This window comes from Lathyrus oleraceus, chromosome 5 (assembly GCF_024323335.1).
Source record: "Lathyrus oleraceus cultivar Zhongwan6 chromosome 5, CAAS_Psat_ZW6_1.0, whole genome shotgun sequence".
Lineage (NCBI taxonomy): Eukaryota > Viridiplantae > Streptophyta > Magnoliopsida > Fabales > Fabaceae > Lathyrus > Lathyrus oleraceus.
In genome coordinates this window covers 468,360,595-468,373,080 of record NC_066583.1, presented here as the reverse complement: position 1 = coordinate 468,373,080, position 12,486 = coordinate 468,360,595, and positions in this window count along the sequence as shown.

The window sequence follows — 12,486 nt, the reverse complement described above, 5'->3', positions numbered from 1 at the left end:
GGCAGGAGTGAGTTGGGTCCTAAGAATTGCATTGCTTTGGAGCCGTATACTGCTTGGGTAAGGAAGAGAGCATCTGAGTATCTCATGCGTTACGATTATCTGAGACCTACACCTTTGGTTGTGGCTGGGCCTTCAACCCTCCCTAACCAAAGAGTAAAGGAGTTGAGAGACGAAGACCTTTCACGTGCCTAGATCCGTGAAAGGGAAGAGTTGCTTCAACAGATTAAGGAGAAGGATGCTCTGATTGAGTTCCTCGAGCATCAGGTCATCGATGATCCTGATGATGCATGGACTTCTTTACTTCCTCAGTCTTCCAAGTTCTGGAAAAGGAGGTATGACAGACTCACCAAAGAGAAGGCAGATATGGAAGCAGTCTATGAGAGAGAGGTGAAGAAGCTTCGTGCAGCTTATCTTCCTGCGTCTCGAGCTTCTAGGGATCCATAGGATGTTTATTTTCCTTTTCTCTTGTAATATGATTGACAATGTTGTACTTCTTTTCTCAGATATATTTGATGAGATATTTTCCATATACGAACAAATGCTTAATATTTCAAATTTACAAATAAAACCCTAAAGTTCCTTCGAGAAAAAACAAATCATGTGCACGAGCATTGCATGCATCATTTGCATAAGCAGGTGTTGTTCTCAGCCTCTGGTCTTGTGGTCTAACTCTGTGCTCTTCATTTATTTTGAAGACAAGCTGACTCACCGGTACTACACCAAAGCCAACTCTTCCAGATTGATGGATCATCTAGAGCAAGAGAACCGTGAGCTCAAGGAGGAAGTCGCCAGACTGAGTGCTTTGATGGAATCGTTCCTGACTGCTCAGAATGAGTCGTCTCCAACACCTGCAACTCTTCCCCAGAGGACAGTCGTTTCTGAGATTGTCTCCTCTGCTGTGCCTGCTGCCAGTGCACATTTTGCAACATCCATGTCGTCCGGGTGTCCGTGGGGGATGCCTCCCAGCTTTATGCCCGATATTCCTGCTCCGACATTTGTTTCGATGCCGGCATCTAGCCCGGTCCTTGCTATTCCTCCTCCTGTCGTGCATACCGTTCCTAGGGTAGACGACACCACCTATCATTCTGAGCCGTCTGAGGGCCCAGATATTCATGAGAAGATGGAAGCGATGAATGACCAATTTCTCGAGCTGCGCAAGGAATTGAAGAATCTTCGAGGAAAGGACCTCTTCGGCAAATCTGCTGGCGAGCTTTGTTTAGTTCTCGGTGTCAAAATTCCTGTGAAATTCAAAGTCCCAGACTTTGAGAAATACAAGGGGAGCACCTGCCCTCTCAGCCACCTGGTCATGTATGTCAGGAAGATGTCAACTCAAACGGATAATGATCAGCTACTCATTCATTATTTCCAGGACAGTCTGTTTGGTGCTGCACTGCGTTGGTATATGAGTCTGGACAGTGACAACATCCGTTCCTTCAATGATCTTGGCGAAGCCTTCGTCAAGCAATACAAATATAACGTGGATATGGCTCCTGATCGAGATCAGCTCAGGGCCATGTCCCAGAAGGACAAGGAAACGTTCAAAGAGTACGCCTAGAGGTGGCGAGAGTTGGCAGCTCAGATTGTGCCTCCGCTGGAAGAGAAGGAAATGACCAAGATCTTTCTGAAGACCTTGAGCTTATTCTATTACGAGCGGATGATTGCTAGTGCTCCTTCTGACTTCACCGAGATGGTGAACATGGGGATGCGACTAGAGGAAGGAGTCTGTGAAGGACGTCTGACCAAAGATGAAGGCTCTTCTACCAAACGATATGGGGCGTTTGCAAAGAAGAAAGATGGAGAGGCACATGCTGTGCAATCCCATATGAAATCCAGAAGACCCTCTGTGAGGAGGAAACTTGTGCGTTCAGCCAGCAATTAGCACCAGGTGGCTCATATAGCACCTGTCTTCAGAGACAACCAACAGTATCATCAGCACAACAATAATCAACAATCATCTCAGCGATATCAGCAACAGCATCGTCCTCAACAGCAGGCCTACCAGCCTCGCAATAGTAATCAAGCCAGTACGAGTTATGAAAGGAAGAAGATCACTTTCGATCCGATTCCGGTGTCATATGCAGAACTATATCCCTCTTTGATAGAGCGGAAACTGATTACTCCGAGAGACCCGCCAGCTATACCGGTCAACCCTCAGTGGTGGTATAAGCCTGATTTGCAATGTGTCTATCATTCGGGTGCTCCCGATCATGATGTGGAGATCTGCTTTCAGCTGAAGACTAAGGTCCAAGACCTTATGAGATGCGGCGTTTTGAGCTTTGAGGACGCAGGTCCTAATGTTAAGAAAAACCCACTGCCCGAGCATGGGAAATCAGTTAACATGGTCCAGGGCTGCCCTGGAAAATACAAGGTCAAATATGTAGTCATATTCGACAGTCTCTTGTTGAATTGCATCACTTGCTGTGTGATTATAGTCATCTGGAGCACGACCATGACAAATGCCGAATCTGCTATGTTAATCGTTTGGGCTGTCGCCAGGTGCGGAAAGATCTTCAGGAATTGCTGGACGAAGGCGTCATTGAGATCCTTCAAAACAGAAATGTTGATGAAGATGAACCAGAGGTTAATGTGATTTCTCTGGTGTTTCGGATACCTGAGCCTGTTGTCATTAAATATGATGGTAGCAAGCAGAAGGTTTCTCCTTCGCTGATTATCAAACCTGCCGGTCATGTGCCTTATTCTTCCGACAAGGCAATCCCATTCCGATACAATATTGTTGCTGTTGAAGATGGGAAAGAAGTGTTGTTGCCTTCATCCTCTGTTGTTGTGAATATTGCTGATGTGAGCGGGTTGACCCGTAGCGGTCGTGTGTTTTCTGCACCCCCGAAGCCTCAGGCTGTTGCTGACTCTGTTGAGCGCCCGGTTGGGAATCTGGTGAATCCTCCGAACCCGACACTTGCTGTTAAACCCTCCTCTGTACAAAAGACTCCTGCTTTTGTTGGCCCTATTGGCAATTTGAAAGAAGACTGTGATGAGATGCTGAGGCTCATCAAGAAGAGTGAGTACAGTGTTGTAGACCATCTTCTACAAACACCATCCAAGATCTCCGTGTTATCATTACTTCTGAATTCAGAACCGCATAGAGAGGCCCTGCAGAAAGTCTTGGATGTGGCTTATGTTGATCACGATGTCACAATAGAACAGTTTGGCAGCATTGTTGCAAACATCACTGCTTGTAACACTCTGAGTTTCTGCGACTCTGATCTCCCCGAGGAGGGAAGAGACCACAACCTGGCATTACACATTTCCTTGAATTGCAAAGACGACGCCATGTCCAACGTGCTGGTGGACACTGGGTCATCCTTAAATGTATTACCGAAATCCACTCTCTCTAGATTGTCACTTCAAGGGCCTCCCATGAGGCAGAGTGGAGTTGTTGTGAAAGCTTTTGATGGGTCGCGTAAGACCGTGATTGGGGAAGTTGATCTCCCAATCAAGATTGGACCAAGTGATTTCCATATCACCTTTCAGGTTATGGATATCCACCCATCTTATAGCTGTCTCCTTGGCAGACCATGGATTCACGAGGCTGGCGCCGTGACATCCACCCTACACCAGAAGCTGAAATTCGTGAAGAACAAGAAACTGGTTGTGGTAGGGGGAGAAAAGGCTCTCCTGGTTAGCCACCTGTCTTCCTTCTCATACATAAATGCTGAGGATGAAGTTGGAACTCCTTTCCAAGCTTTATCTATAGCCGAGCCTGTTGAGAAGAGGACTCCTTCATTTGCTTCCTATCGAGATGCGAAGCTGGCCATTGAATGTGGTGCAGTTGCTGGTCTAGGAAAAATGATCGAGCTTGAAGACAATAAGTCCCAGGCTGGCATTGGCTTTTCTTCTGGGGCCTTCAACGAGAAAGGGTTGTTCAAGAGTGGAGGCTTCATCCACACCGGTCAGAGTGAAGAAGCTGCTGCTATTCTGGAAGAGGATGCAGAGGATTCTGACAACTTTGTCATCCCTGGCGGGATCTGCAACAATTGGGTCGCTGTGGATGTTCCTACAGTCATTCATAAGTCAGAGTAATGATTCACTTTGTTAAAAAACCCTTCTCCCATGCCAAAAGGAGAAGTGATGACATTGTTGGCAACATTTATACAATGATATTTCATTCAAATAAATTCATGTTCAATGTTTGTTTTTCCAATTATTTTCACTTTTCACTTTTTGCATGAAATTGGTGATCACAAAAAACCCTAAAAACAAGAATAAAAGCAATCTTTTCATCTGCATAATGATTGTCTTGTTTGATTTCTAAAAGCTTTTATATCCAAAATCATTATGCAGGTTGATTCTAAAACCCATTGAAAATAATGATCCAACGCCATCTCCCAATTTTGAATTCCCTGTATTCGAGGCAGAGGAAGATGATGTTGAAGAGATTCCTGACGAGATTACCCGTCTTCTTGAGCATGAAGAGAAGATCATTCAGCCGCATCTTAAGAATCTGGAAACAGTCAACTTGGGGTCTAAAGATTGTGTTTGAATGGTGAAGATTGGGGCACTTCTGGAAGAATCTGTCAAGAAGGGGTTGATCGAATTGCTACGAGAATATTCAGATATCTTTGCTTGGTCGTATGAAGACATGCCGGGTCTAAATACAGATATTGTGCAACATTTCCTGCCTTTGAAGCCTGAGTGCGTGCCTGTGAAGCAGAAGCTCAGAAGAACTCATCCCGATATGGCAGTGAAGATCAAAGAGGAAGTTCAGAAGCAAATTGATGCGGGGTTTCTGGTGACTTCTATGTATCCTCAATGGGTGGCCAATATTGTGCCCGTGCCTAAGAAAGACGGAAAAGTCCGAATGTGTGTGGATTACCGTGATTTGAATAAAGCTAGTCCGAAAGATAATTTCCCTCTACCACACATTGATATGTTGGTAGACAATACAGCTAAATTCAATATCTTCTCCTTTATGGATGGATTTTCCGGATATAATCAAATCAAGATGGCACCCGAGGATATGGAGAAGACAACATTCATCACACCTTGGGGAACATTCTGTTATCGAGTGATGCCCTTCAGTTTGAAGAACGTCGGAGCCACGTATCAACGAGCTATGACTACCTTGTTTCATGATATGATGCACAAAGAGATAGAGGTCTATGTCGACGATATGATTGCTAAGTCACGAACGGAAGTTGAACATGTTGAGCACTTGTTGAAGCTTTTTCAGCGTTTGAGGAAGTACAAGCTTTGTCTGAATCCCAACAAGTGTACATTTGGAGTCCGTTCTGGCAAGTTATAGGGCTTTATTGTCATCGAAAGAGGTATTGAGGCTGATCCTGCAAAGGTCAAAGCAATACAAGAGATGCCTGCGCCCAAAACTGAAAAGCAAGTCCGAGGTTTTCTTGGCCGCTTGAACTATATTTCCAGATTTATATCTCACATGACTGTCACATGTGCGCCGATATTCAAGCTCCTCCGGAAAGATCAATCTCATGATTGGACCGAGGATTGCCAGAAAGCTTTCGACAGTATCAAAGAGTATCTGTCCGAACCTCCGATCCTGTCTCCGCCTGTAGAAGGAAGACCTTTGATCATGTATCTGACTGTTCTTGAAGACTCCATGGGTTGTGTCCTTGGTCAGCAAGACGAATTCGGAAAGAAAGAATGTGTTATTTACTACCTGAGTAAGAAGTTCACTGATTGTGAGTCTCGATACTCAATGCTTGAGAAGACATGATGTGCTTTGGCTTGGTCTGCTAAGCGTTTACGCCAGTACATGATAAATCATACAACTTGGTTAATATCCTGAATGGATCCAATCAAGTACATCTTTGAGAAGCCTGCTTTAACCGGGAGGATTTCCCGTTGGCAGATGTTGTTATTTGAGTATGATATCGAGTATCGAGCTCAGAAGGCTATTAAAGGTAGTATCTTGGCTGACCACTTGGCACATCAGCCGATTGAAGATCATCAGTCAGTTCAATACGACTTCCCAGACGAGGAGATTCTGTATTTGAAGATGAAAGATTGTGATGAGCCTACACTCGATGAAGGGCCAGAGCCTGGTTCCCGATGGAGCATGGTATTCGATGGCGCTATAAATTAGTACGGAAATGGTATTGGGGCAGTCATCATTACTCTTCAGGGCACACATATTCCTTTTACAGCAAGGCTAACTTTCAAATGCACGAATAATATGGCTGAGTACGAAGCTTGTATTATGGGATTAGAAGAATGCATCGATCTGAGGATCAAGCATCTCGATGTGTATGATGATTCGGCCCTCGTTGTCAATCAGATCAAGGGTGAATGGGAAACGAATCAGCCTGGTCTCATTCCATACAGAGATTATGCGAGGAGGATTTCAACATTCTTTACTAAAGTTGACTTTCATCATATTCCTCGAGAGGATAATCGGATGGCAGATGCTCTTGCTACGCTTGCTTCAATGATTGTGGTCAAGTATTGGAATGAAGTTCCCAATATCACCGTGATGCGCTTGGATAGACCAGCTCACGTATTTGCAATTGAAGAAGCAAAAGATGATAAGCCGTGGTATTACGATATCAAGTGTTTCCTCCAGAACCAGGTCTACCCGCCTGGGGCATCTGTGAAAGATAGGAAAACTTTGAGAAGATTGTCAGGTAGTTTCTACCTCAATGGTGAAGTGCTTTATAAGAGAAATTTTGACATGGTTCTGCTCAGATGCGTGGATAGACACGAAACAGACCTGTTGATGACTGAGGTCCATGAGGGTTCATTTGGTACTCATTCCAATGGACATGCCATGGCTAGAAAGATGCTGAGAGCAGGCTATTATTGGCTGACAATGGAGTCTGACTGCTGCAAATACGTGAAGAAATGCCATAAGTGTCAGATTTATGTGGACAAGATTCATATTCCTCCGACACTCCTGAATGTGATTTCATCACCATGGCCTTTCTCTATGTGGGGAATCGACATGATTGGCATGATAGAACCGAAAGCGTCCAACGGACACAGGTTTATTCTCGTAGCAATTGATTACTTTACCAAATGGGTTGAAGCTGCATCGTATGCGAACGTGACCAGGCAGGTGGTCGTGAAGTTTATCAAGAATCAACTCATATGCCGTTATGGTGTGCCTGATAAGATCATTACTGATAATGGATCTAACTTGAACAACAAGATGATGGAAGAGCTGTGTAGTGAGTTCAAGATTGCACATCATAATTCTTCTCCTTACAGACCCAAGATGAATGAGGCTGTTGAAGCTGCTAATAAGAATATCAAGAAGATTATCCAGAAGATGGTTGTCACGTACAAAGATTGGCACGAGATGCTGCCATTTGCTTTGCATGGATATCGTACATCTGTACGCACTTCAACAGGGGCAACCCCTTTCTCTCTTGTTTACGACATGGAGGCTGTACTCCCAGTAGAGGTGGAGATCCCATCAATGAGAGTATTGATGGAGGCCAAGTTGACTGATGCTGAATGGATTCAGAGTCGTTAGGACCAACTGAATTTAATCGAAGAGAAGAGATTGACTGCCATGTGCCATGGTCAGTTATATCAGCAGAGAATGAAGAAAGCATTCGATAAAAAGGTCAAGCCTCGTGTGTTCCGAGAAGGTGACCTTGTGCTCAAGAAAGTCTTGTCTTTCGCGCCCGATTCCAGGGGCAAGTGGACTCCAAACTACGAGGGTCCATATGTTGTCAAGCGAGCCTTTTCAGGCGGTGCTTTGATGCTTACAACTATGGATGGGGAGGATTTCACTCGTCCTGTGAATTCAGATGCAGTCAAGAAATACTTTGCCTAAAAAAGAAAAACAGAATAGCTCGCTAAGTTGAAAACCCGAAAGGGCGGCTTAGGCAAAAATGAGCGTCTCGGTGGATTAGACCCGAAAGGGCGATCCAGGCAAAAGTTATAGACATGAAAAAAGAGAGTATATTTGCATCCCGCTAGATTGAGTACCTCATCCTGGGGAAATCTAGGCAAAAATTAGGGATTTGGCAAGTAACGGCATCCTGACAAGACTTTGTTCTACATCTGTCATCCGTCAAAGATTCATGTTCATTCGTCGTCAACTGAAGCTTCGAATACATCGAATCCGGAATTGGTGGAGAAATGGTCATTATGTTCAATGTAGCCCTTTCCAATATATATCACCAATTTCAAACTTGTAAAAATCTATGGAGTCTTGCCATTTGCAAGCTACCATTCCATCAAATAAATTTGAGCCTCTATCCAATTATTTGCACTCTTATTTGTTTCTATTCAACAAATGTTTTGCATGTTTTAATTGATAAACTATCATTGTTTTCAAAATAAACAAAACTTTTCACAAATTGTCTTTAAACAAAGTGATACATTCACAATGATCAAAAGATACTTAGGAGACTCTCAGTGCTCTCCCAAGGGTGGTAGGATTCCCAGCAGGGTAAGAAATTTGTTCATATCCCTGGCATTTGATTGTATCCTTTTCCTCTGGAACCTTTTACGGTTTTTCTCTCGAGCAGGTTGCCTTTCTTGGCTTCGTTCCCTCGCCAGAGTATTGAAACGATTTATCCACACTCCAGATCTCCAACAGAGCAGTAATTTTCTCCCCTCGGGTGTATTCTCTCTGGAAGATTGGATTTGGTGATTTCTTCCTCAGCAAAGTCGTTGAAGCAGTAGTCTTCCCTTCATCCATCAGATAGACTCTCCGGTAGAGCTGCTCATATGGAAGTGGTCTCATGTTAATTCCTATCTCCGGTTGGAATGTTCATTGATTCCTCCCCTAGGAAGAGCAGTGGTGCTTCTCTCTTCAGCAGACATGTACCGTTTTGGAAGGTTCAGTATTTGGTGGTTGCTCCCCAGTGTTCCTTCATTTCCTTAGATAGATGCCCTGCCGAGATATTGCTGTTTCCTGGCATATCCAGATCCCCAGCTAGAGTGGTTGGTCTGTTGGATCTTATCTGTGATGATGTTATCCCCTTCAGAGATATTGTTGTTTCTCTGATCCACAACAGAGTTTTAGTGGAGGATTTTATCCGTGATAATCCATCCCTAAGCAGAGTTGTTGGTATGGTGGATTTTACCTGTGTTAACAGTTTCCCCAACCAGAGTTGCTTTTGTGACAGATTCTACTTGCACAGTTAAGCATTTCTCCTCAGCTGAGAATGATGATTCCCCCCTGCGGAGAATTTGTGTTTTCACTACCTCTCCAACAGAGTTATGGTTGCGGCAGTTTTTGCCCGTGCATGGAATCTTTTCCCAGGAGAGATTGATGGTTCAGCCCGGAGTGGTATGCTTGTTGATGTATATATCATTTATCCCTGCAGCAGAGTGATGATCTTTTCTCCTCAGCAGGTGTGATCTCCTTGGTGAGTTTGGTGCTTGGTGTTTATTTCACCAGTTTCCTCTTGTATCCCTCAGTGGATTCCCCAGTAGGGTGGCAGCTGGATTCTCCAGTAGATTTGCTGCAGTATCCCCCAACTAGAGTTGCTTGTGTGGCAAATTCTACTCGTGCACTCTATTCTCCTCGTCAGGTGTGATTTTCCTTGGTGGATTCGGTATTTGGTGGTTGATCCCCAGATCTCATTCGTTCCCTCGGATGAATCCCTAGCGGAGTTGTTGGTGTGATGAGCTTTATCTATGCTGATCTATCCCCAACAGAGATACTAATGTTTTTTGGTATCTGGATCTCCCCAGCATGAGTTGTTGTTGTGGCTGTTTTGCCTGTGCGATGATTCCTTTCCCTAGCCGGATTGGTTGATGATCCATCACTCAAAGATTTTGTGATTTCCTTATATCTCTGATGCTCCAGCAAGATCTTTGCTTCCTAGCATCTCGGATCTCCAGCAGATTGGATACTCTCCAGTTGGAATTCTTGGCTTTCTCTCTTGAGATGTAGTACCGGGTGGCTGTGTGCTTTATTTCCTGGACCTGTTTGTGTTAGATATGTCTGTTTGTCAGCATTCATCATACATAAACCACGCATATACATGCATACTTATAACATTCAGATATTCATGTCGCATTCTTTGCCATATATCTTTTGTTTGTTGTCTCCTGCTATTTGTTGATATACATCTCCCCAAGCAGATGGGTGTGTCTGATCCTTCAATATAGAGTCAGCCCCTTAAGCAGAAAGTGTTATCTTTCATGCCATTTCCCCACTGAGTTATATCCTCGTGGATGACGGTTGTTTCCGTTTCCTCCCAACACACACATTGGGATGGATTTCCCTATTGAGTTATATCCTCATTAGGATGAGTCTTGATTCAGTCCGCCTTTTTGGTTTGATCCTAAATTGGCTTTTGAGACTATTTTTGGTGTTCCTCCGTAAGGTCGCCAGTATTATTCACCTTATCCTCAGTGGATTTCTTATGGTCTTCTACCCAGCATCCGGTAGTTGTAAATCCTACTTTCATCCCCTAGCAGAGGTAACCTTTGTGGTTCATTCTGGTTGATGGCGGATTTTGTGATTTCTACCCAGCTTGGTACTCGTAAATCCTATTGTTTTCTCCCCATCAGAGTTTGCTTTCCCGCGGTATAAATGAATATCTGCTCAGTAAACAGCAATCGTTCATCTTATCCCCGGCTTAGTTTGTGGTTTTCTACCCAGTATTCGGTAGATGTAATCTCCCTTCTTGATGGTTATCTTCATCCAGTATTCGATGTTGATGTTTCCTCTTTTACCCGGATAATTGTCGTATGCTAGCAATTTATCCCCAGCGAGTTACCTTCCGTCTACCCTGTTGTTGTTGGTAACGATTGTGTTTCCTTTTTCGGACGATTTATCCTTTTCTAACCTACAACCCGGTTATGGATAATCTTCCATGCGAGTTTACTATCTACATTTTGACGGCAATAGATAGTATATCTCATGCACTCTTTGGTCGAGTCCTTTGGTTCGTCTCCAGTTGAGTATGTTTTTCTCCCCCTGCAGAGTTAATCCTTGTTGTTCATCCCAACCGATGACGGTTACTCTTCCGTGGTGTTCTACCCAGTCTGCGGTAGATGTAATCCCCTCTTTGTTGGTTATCACTCCAGTGTTCGGTGTTGATATTCCTTCCTTCTTGTGGATAATTGCTCCGAGTAAGCAATTTTATCCTCAGTGGGTCCTCTTTCATTTACCGTTCGCCGGTAATGTTTGTTGTTTCCCCTTTGATTGGCCATCATTACATAACTGGTGTGGTATCTCGATGCCTTTCTTTTCGGTTGATTTATCCTTTGCTAACCTACGACCCGGTTATGGATAATCTCCCATGCGAGTATATTATCTATGTTTTGACGGCAATAGATAATACATCTCATGCACTTTTCGGTCGAAGCCTTTCGTGTTTCACCAGTCGAGTAAGATTCGTATTTCCCTTTGCGGAGTCGAATGCCCATCCTATAAACAAGTCTGCTTTTCCAGCTTTCTTCAGGATGATGATTGTTTTGGAACACAAACCAATTCACGTTTCGGATGACTTATCCTTTTCTAACCTACGACCCGGTTATGGATAATCCTCCATGCGAGTATATTATCTATGTTTTGACGACTATAGATAATATATCTCATGCACTCTTTGGTTGAAGTCTTCGGTCCTTCCCCAGTCGAGTAAGATTCATATTCTTTGTGGAATCGAATGTCCATCCTATAAACAAGTCTGCTTTTCTAGCTTTCTTCAGGATGATGAGTGTCTTGGAACACAAACCAATTCACGCCTTGGTCGGTCACCTATTATATACCTACTACCCGGTATCTCTGGTGTTCCTTCCTTTCTGCTCCCTATTATGACCTCGGTCCCCTGTGGAGTCAGATTTTCCTGAGTTGAAACACACCTTCTTCAGGTCTTCCTCAGATTTTTTGGTCGATTGATATCTCTCACCCGTACACCGGTCTCAGATATTCATTCTTCCCGAGCTTGTTGCCTACTAACCGGTAACACCTTATCCTTTTGCTTCCCCTGGAGAGTCTTTTAGATTTCCCCAGTGGAGTTGTTGTTATGATTCGCCTTTTGTTGTGTTGGCATATTCCCCAATACATGCATTTTCCCGGCAGAGTTGTCTTGTCAGCTCTTTCCCCAGCCCGATTCCGGATTTTCATCCAATGTATCCTTTTGTGGATAGTTTTGTTGTGTTGGCGTATTTTCCAGCACACGCATCTTTGAGTCAGCTTGAGTCTTTTCATCGAATTTGTTGTCCTTTGAAATTCTTCTCCCCAGTAAAATCTCCAATTTCAAGTCGTGTCCTGCTCACGCATTTTCCTTTTTTCTTATCCCCATAAGAGTCCCGTTAGAGTCTCTGTCCCATCAGTGAGTGTATTAATCCTATGGATTTTCAATTTCTCCTGATTTCTTTTCTTCTTTGTGGACCCATATTCCCACAGAGATATTTCATTTTGCATACATACATTTGCATCATGAGGTCTCTCAGGGACCAAAATTTGTCTCATTATTGTCATTTAAGCCCATTCTACCTCGTCGAGACGAAGATTTTAACCTTCATTTCTCTGGCTAGAATGATCTTAAATAGGGGCATCTGTAAGACCCCAATTTTGTCCCTAAAATC